The sequence below is a fragment of the Callithrix jacchus genome, chromosome 13, assembly GCF_049354715.1.
Source record: "Callithrix jacchus isolate 240 chromosome 13, calJac240_pri, whole genome shotgun sequence".
Classification (NCBI taxonomy): domain Eukaryota; kingdom Metazoa; phylum Chordata; class Mammalia; order Primates; family Cebidae; genus Callithrix; species Callithrix jacchus.
The window spans coordinates 31,480,094-31,488,683 of NC_133514.1; the positions used below are offsets into that span (position 1 = coordinate 31,480,094).

General features: G+C 42.4%; 1 pseudogene; it reads right to left on the reverse strand.

The window, feature by feature from the left end:
• Window positions 1-1,219: 1,219 nt before the first annotated feature.
• On the reverse strand, window positions 1,220-1,533 carry LOC100392483 (transcription initiation factor IIA subunit 2 pseudogene; annotated as a pseudogene).
• Between the last annotated feature and the right edge of the window lie 7,057 nt (window positions 1,534-8,590).

An 8,590-nucleotide genomic window follows, 5' to 3' on the forward strand; every position in this document is an offset into this window, starting at 1 on the left:
AAGACTTCATAACTAAAACACCAAAGGCAATGGCAACAAAAGCCAAAATTGACAAATGGGACCTAATTAAACTAAAGAGCTTCTGCACAGCAAAATAAACTATCATCAGAGTGAGCAACCTACTATCTTCCATTTTTGTCCCATTCTCCCAACCTACAGAATGGGAGAAAATTTTGCAATCTATCCGTCTGACAAAGGTCTAATATCCAGGATCTACAAAGAACTTAAACAAATTTACTAGAGAAAAACAACCCCATCACAAAGTGGGTGAAGGATATGAACAGACACTTCTAAAAGGAAGACATTTATGAGGCCAACAAACATATGAAAAAAAGCTCATCATCACTGGTCATTAGAGAGATGCAAATCAAAACCACAATGATATACTGTCTCACACCAGTTAGAATGGCGAGCATTAAAAAGTCAGGAAACAACAGATGCTGGAGAGGGTGTGGAGAAATAGGAACGCTTTTACACTTGGTGAACGTGTAAATTAGTTCAACCATTGTGAAAGACAGTGTGGTGATTCCTCAAGGATTTAAAACCAGAAATAACATTTGACTAGCAAACCCATTATTGGGTATATACCCAAAGGATTATAAATAATTCTACTACAAAGACTCATGTACATTTACATTTATTGCAGCACTGTTCACAAGAGCAAAGACTTGGAACCAACCCAAATGCCCATCAATGATAGACTAGACAGGGAAAATGTGGCACATATGTACCATGGAATACTTTGCAGCCATAAAAAGGATGAGTTCATGTCCTTTGCAGGAACATGGATAAAGCTGGAAACCGTTGTTCTCAGAAAACTAACACAAAAACAGAAAACCAAACACTGCATGTTCTCACTCATAAGTGGGAGTTGAACAATGAGAACACATGGACACAGAGAGGGGAACATCACACACTGGGATCTGTCAGGGGGTTGGGGGTTAGGGGAGGGATAACATTAGAAGAAATACCTAATGTGGATGATGGGTTGGTGGGTGCAGCAAACCACCACAGCACATGTATACCCATGTAACAAACCTGCTCATTCTGCATGTTCTTCCTACTGGAGTTACAAGCTTCTTCCTACTGGAATTCTCTAGGATAGCACAGTATAGTCATTTCTGCAATGCTAAAATAATTTGTTATCAGTTTCTTCTCTGCTTCTCTTCAAAAAGTGATCAATAATAACAGAAGACAGCATAAAAAGCAAATTTTCCTATCATTCTGTAGTATTGGAGTCAGTATCTTTATCACAGGCTACAATTTTTGTTTCATCCACTTTAGTAAGTTCTGTCACCTCCCTGAATTCAACATTATTCAATACAAAAGTCCACAGATAATCACAGAATCTGTAGGTATCTAGAAAGCTCCTGAAATGGACTCTGTTCTTAACCGTCTAAGCCAATGCTGAATTTATAGCCTTATCAAACTGAAGTAGAACTTGCAGGTAGTCTGTTGAGACTGTATGAGTTCATCTAGGCTCATCTGAAGACTATTTCCCAAAGCAGTATTTCTGTATAACTGATATGCCATGGCTTAGGAAAAATTGCTCAAGCTGCCTTTTTTTTCTTTAGTTTTTTTGTTTGCTGTTTATTTGTTTTTGAGATAGAGTCTTGCTCTGTCACCCACGCTTGAGTGTAGTGGTGTGATCTTGGCTTACTGCAGCCTCTGCCTTTCAGGTTCAAGCGATTCTCCTGCCTCAACCACCACAGTAACTGAGATTACAGGCACGTACTACCATGCCCAGCTAAGTTTTTTGTTTCTTTGTTTGTTTTTGTGTTTTTAGTAGAGACAGGGTTTCACCATGTTGGCCAGGCTGGTCTCCAACTCCTGGCCTCAAGTGATTTGCCCACCTCAGCCTCCCAAAATACTGGGATTACAGGTGTGAGCCACCATATCTGGCCTTCTTTTTCTTTTTCCTTGAGACAGGGTCCTGCTCTGTTGCCCAGGCTGGAGTGCAGTGACACGATCATAGCTTACTGCAGCCTCGACCTCCTGGGTTCAAGCAATCCTCCTATCTTAACCTCCTGAATAGCTGGAACCACAGGCACACACTATCATGCCTGACTTATTTTATCTTATCTTATTTTTTTCTTAAGATGGGGTTCTGTCTGTGTTGCCCAGGCTGATCTTAAACTCTTGGGCTCAAGCAATCCTCCTGCCTTGGCCTCTCAAAGTGCTGAGCATGAGCCACTACACCCAGCCAAAAAAATGCCTTTGTTATTCAAGCTTACATTGATGTAATGTGAAGGGCTTTCTGCTGCAGAGCAGACAGAAGCCCCTGGGAGTCCAGCAGGATATTCCTGCTTCCCCAGTTACAGAAACCCAGATGAATATGATTTTGATGGAAATGGAAGGAAAGGCCAGGAGCGGTGGCTCATGCCCGTAATCCTAGCACTTTGGGAGGCCAAGGCAGGTGGTTCGAGGCCAGCCTGGCCAAGATGGTGAAACCCCATCTCTACTAAAAATACAAAAATTAGCCAGGCATGGTGGTGGGCACCTGTAATCCCAGCCACTCTGGAGGCTACGGGAGAATCATTTGAACCGAGGAACTGGAGGTTGCATTGAGCTGAGATTGTGCCACTGCACTCTAGCCTGGACGACAGAGCAAGACTCCATCTGAAAAAAAAAAAAAAAAAAAAGAAATGGAAGGAAAGACATTACAGTTGTGGGGACAACATAAGTAAAGAAGCAATATGGCAGAAAAGCATACAAGTAATGACTGTGGAGAACTGAATGAACCAGTCCAGCTAGAGCTGAAGATCTGTGTGAGGACCTTAAAGCAGGGCTGGACAGATGCTTGGATTCAGGTTATGGAAGGTCCAGAGGCCCATGCCAGAGTCTACGGATTTTATCTTATAAGCAAAGGAAAGTTACTGTAAGGTTTTCAAGCAGGCAGCATGAGCTAAACAATTTGTGGGGGATACAGAAGCCAGTTATTACAAGGTCCTGAACTAATGTGACAACGATAATGAAGGAATAAATGTAGACCTGTGAAGGAAGAATTGACAGGTGTTTCCCGGAAGATCATATATAATGAATGAGAGACAAGAAGAATCCAAGACAGCTCCAGCGTTTGTGGTCTTGATGCCTGGGGAGTGAGAGTGGCATATGAGTGTCAGGAGGAAGATGATGAATTTGGCCTTAGGCACACTAAACTTGGAATGGAAGAGGGCTATCTGGGTGAAAACGTCTAGTACATTTTTGGGCATTAAAAAGATGTGGATTTACCATTGTAGGGAAATGGTCCCTTACCCTATGGGGAAGAAGAGGAAAACCTCTCTGTAATGTCCCCTTTCCCATCTGAATTCCCAGTGCCTAATGTGCATCAGGAACTCTGTCATGCTTTTGACTTATTAATTGAAGAATGGAGGTCCTGTTCTCCACTTTGGCTTGAGACGCAGTCTTCCCAGGGCAATGGGTGACTGAGATTCCTAAAGAAGAAACTGGGCCGGGCAAGGTGGCTCACACCTGTAATCCCAGCACACTGGGAGGCTGAGGTGGGTGGATCACCGGAGGTCAGGAGTTCAAGACCAGCCTGTGCAACATGGTGAAACCCAGTCTCTAATAAAAATACAAAAATTAGCCTGCTGTGGTGGTAAGCACCTGTAATCCCAGCTACTTGGGAGGCTGAGGCAGGAGAATCACTTGAACCCAAGCGGCGGAGGTTGCAGTGAGCTTAGATCATGCCACTGCCCTCCAGCCTGGGAGTCAGAGGGAGAATCAGTCTCAAAAAAATAAAAAGTTAAAAAATAAAAGGAAGACACTGTTATCTGTGACCAGAAAGGGGTCAGTGACGGGGGACAGAAGACAAAGTGAGGGACAGACAAGTGGGTGTCTCAGCATGTGGAGCTGACACCGAATGCCAGTCTGGCAGGACATGGCTCCAGCATAACTTTCTCTTACAGCTACAATGTAACTTCACCGGGTAGGAACTAAAGAGACTCTTGTAGGTGGCTTCAGGCATCTATAAGCTTAGCATACCTTCTAAGAGTGGAACATAAGAAGACCAAAGAAGATGGTTTTCTCATCCAGACACAGGAATACATTTTACTGAATAGGTTAAACACTTTAAAAGTCAAGGATGTAAAAATCATTCAGTAAGGAAAGAAGTCTTTTAAACAAATGGTGCTGGCAAAAATTGGATATCCACACCAAAAGAATGAAGTTGGATGCTTACCTTATACCATATATAAAATATAAGTCAAATGGATCAAAGACTTAAATTTAAGAGCTAAAAACTCCATAACTCTTAGAAGAAAACATAGAGGCGAGTCTTCATGACCTTGGATTTAGCAAGAGTTTCTTATATGTCATGTCAAAAGCACTGGCAACAACATAAAAACAGATAAATTAGACTTAATTAAAATTAAAAACAAAATTAAAACCTGTATACATCCAAGGACATTATCAAGAGAGTAAAAAGATGACCCACAGAATGGGAAAATATTTGCAAAGCTCATATCTGATAAGTGTTTAATATCCAGAGTATACATAAAAAATTTCTTATAATGCAACAATAGGAAGACATGCCACCCAATTTAAAAACAAGGAAAGCAGCCAGGCACAGTGGCTCACACCTGTAATCCCAGGACTTTATAGAGATGGGGTTTCATCATGTTGGCCAGACTAACTCCTGACCTGAGGCTGAAGAGGGTGAATCACCTCAGGTCAGGAGTTAGTCTGGCCAACATGATGAAACCCCATCTCTATAAAAAAATACAAAACTTAGCTGGGCATGGTGGCATGCACCTGTAATCCCAGCTACTCGAAAGACTGAGGCAGGAGAATCGCCTGAACCCAGGAGACAGAGATTGCAGTGAGCCAAGATCGTGCCACTGCACTTCAGTCTGTGCAACAGAGCGAGACTCCATCTCAAAAAAATAAAAATAAAAAATAAATAAATATGAGGAAAGCCCTTGACTAGACATTTCTCCAAAGATCTGCAAATTGCCAAAAAGCGCACGACAACCTGTTTATCATCATCAGGCATTAGGAAAATGCAAACTGAAACCACAATGAGATACCATTTCACACCTAGCAGGGTGGCTGTAATTTTTTTTAATTGAAAATTGCCAAGCATTGGAGATCATTTGGAGAATCTGGAGCCCTTGTAGCATTGGTGGTGGGAATGTAAAATAGCATATCCACTGTGAAACACAGCTTGGCAGTTCCTCCAAAGGTAGAACACAGAATGGCCATATGATATAGTAATTCTATTCTGTTAGTCAGCTCTAGCTGCCATAAACTAGGTGGCTTAAACAACAAACGTTCATTTAATTAATTCATTCATTCATTTATTCTTGAGACAGGGTCTCACTCTTGTTGTTCAGGTTGTAGTGCAGTGACATGATCTCAGCTTACTGCAACATTCACCTCCTGGGTTCAAGCAATTCTGCCTCAGCCTCCCGAGTAGCTGGACTACAGGCGCCCGCCACCACACCTGGCTAATTTTTTGTATTTTTAGTAGAGACAGGTTTCACCAGGTTGGCCAGGCTGGTCTTGAACTCCTAACTTCCAGTGGGTCCATCAGCCTCAGCCTCCCAAAGTGCTGGGATTACAGACATGAGCCATCACACCTAGCCACAGATTTTTATTTCTCACAGTTCTGGAGGCTGGAAGTCTGAGATCAAGGCACTGGCAGTTCAGTGTCTGGTGAGGGCCACTTCCTGATTCATAAAGGGCAGTCTTCTGGCTGTGTCCTCACATGGCAGAGAAGGGACACAAGCTCTCTTGAGACTCTTGTAAGGACACTAATCCCATTCATAAAGGCGCCACCATCCTGAGCGCACCTAATTCTAATTACCTAATTACCTGCCAAGGACCCCACCTCCTTGCAAAATCCATATGCTGAAATCCCACCCCATCACATTATGGGGTGGGTTACAAGCATATGGATTTTGAGAGGACACAAGCATTCAGTTCTGTATTATATTCTTTGGTATATAACCCTAAATAATTGAAAGCAGGGACTCACAGATGTTTGTACACCAATGTTTACAGCAGCGTTTTTCACAATGGGCAAAGGCAGAAGCAACCCAGTGTCCATCAACAGTTGAATGGATTTTAAAAATGTATTATCGACATACAATGGATCTTACTCAGCCTTAAAAAGGAATGGAGTCTTGATACATGCTACAACATGGATAAACCTTGACGACATTAATGAAATAAGTCAGATATTAGCCAGGTGTGGTGCCACACACCTGTAGTCTGAGCTACTTAGGAGGCTGAGGCAGGAGGATCCCTTGAGCCCAGGGGTTCATGGCTGCAGTGAGCTGTGACTGTGGCACTCCACTCCAGCCTGTGGAACAAAGTAAGACACAAGAAAGAAAGAGGTGGATGTGGTGGCTCACACCTGTAATCCCAGCACCTTGGGAAGCTGAGGTAGGTGGATCACTCTAGGTCAGAAGTTTGAGACCAGCCTGGCCAACCTGGTGAAACCCCTTCTCTACTAAAAATACAAAAATTAGCCAGGGATGGTGGTGCATGCCTTAATCTCTGCTACTCAAGAGGTTGAGGCACAAGAAATGCCTGAACCCGGGAGTCGGAGTTTGCAGTGAGCTGAGATCACACCACTGCACTCCAGCCTGGGTGACAGAGCAAGATTCCTTCTAAACAACAACAACAAAATTTGCAAATATTTTACCACAAGAAAATCAGTAAGAATCTTTTCACTATTAGGTAATTAAACCCAATAATCGTAACTACCATTTATCAAGTGCTTTCTGTGTGCTAGGAGTTTTACCAGGATTGTTTTATTTATCCTCACGAGAACGCTATAAGGGATGTGTATTATTAGCCTTATGTTCTATATGAGGAAACTGAGGCTTACAGAAGTTAAATAATTTTCCCAAGGTCACAAAGCTGGTAAACAATTAGTTCAACATTAAAATGATTTCAAGTTAGTTTTGTATCCAAAAATAATATATTTTTTTAAGAAAGTAGTAACAGGGCTAACGATCATGTGGTTTTTGAACAACACTAAAATACCAGTTTTTGCCTTTGGAATTATAAATTTTAAAAATATATGACAAGCGGGGCCAGGCGCGGTGGCTCACGCCTGTAATCCTAGCTACTCGGGAGGCTGAGGCAGGAGAATTGCCTGAACCCAGGAGGCGGAGGTTGCAGTGAGCCGAGATCGTGCCATTGCACTCCAGCCTGGGGAACAAGAGCGAAATCTCAAAAAAAAAAAAAAAAAATGACAAGCAATGTTTTTCAGGATTAATGAATTAGAAACCTTTGAAGAGCAATTTGACAATTTAAATTGGTACAATTCAGGCTGCTCGTGGTGGCTCACGTCTATAATCCCAGCACTTTGAGAGGCTGAGGCAGGGCGGGAGGGGTAGGGGGGAGGATCGCCTGAGGTCAGGAGTTCAAGACCAGCCTTTTCAACATGGTGAAACCCCGTTTCTACTTATAATACAAAAGGATTAACTCAGCGTGGTGGCACACACCTGTGATCACAGCTATTCAGGAGGCTGAGGTAGGAGCATCGCTTGAATATGGGAGGTGGAGGTTGCAATAAGCAGAGATCTTGCCACTGCACTCCAGCCTGGAAGACAAGAGCAAAACGCCATCGCAAATAAATAAATAAATAAATCGATACAGTTCTTTAAGAAAGATGTTTGGCAATATATACCAGATTATTAAACATTCGTTTTCTTTTTTTTTTTTATTGCATTTTAGGTTTTGGGGTACATGTGTAGATCATGCAAGATAGTTGCATAGGTACACACATGGCAGTGTGTTTTGCTGCCGTTTTCCCCTTCACCCACATTTGGCATTTCTCCCCAGGCTATCCCTCCCCCCTTCCCCCACGGTGTCCCTCGCCTATTTCCCCCAGTGGACCCCAGTGTGTAGTACTTCCTTCCCTGTGTCCATGTGTTCTCATTTTTCATCACCCGCCTATGAGTGAGAATATGCGGTATTTCATTTTCTGTTCTTGTGTCAGTTTGCTGAGAATGATGTTCTCCAAATTCATCCATGTCCCTACAAAGGACACAAACTCATTCTTTTTGATTGCTGCATAATATACCATGGTGTATATGTGCCACATTTTCCCAATCCAGTCTATCGTGGATGGGCATTTGGGTTGGTTCCAGGTCTTTGCTATTGTAAACAGTGCTGCAATGAACATTTGTGTGCATGTGTCCTTATAGTAGAATGATTTATAGTTTTTTGGATATATACCCAGTAATGGGATTGCTGGGTCAAATGGAATTTCTATTTCTAAGGCCTTGAGGAATTGCCACACTGTCTTCTACAATGGTTGAACTAATTTACACTCCCACCAACAGTGTAAAAGTGTTCCTTTTTCTACACATCCTCTCCAGCATCTGTTGTATCCAGATTTTTTAATGATCGCCATTCTTACTGGCGTGAGACGGTATCTCAATGTGGTTTTGATTTGCATCTCTCTAATGACCAGTGATGATGAGCATTTTTTCGTATGTTTGTTGGCCTCGTGTATGTCTTCTTTTGAAAAGTATCTGTTCATATCCTTTGCCCATTTTTGAATGGGCTTGTTTGTTTTTTTCCTGTAAATTTTTTTGAGTTATTTGTAAATTCTGGATATCAGCCCTTTGTC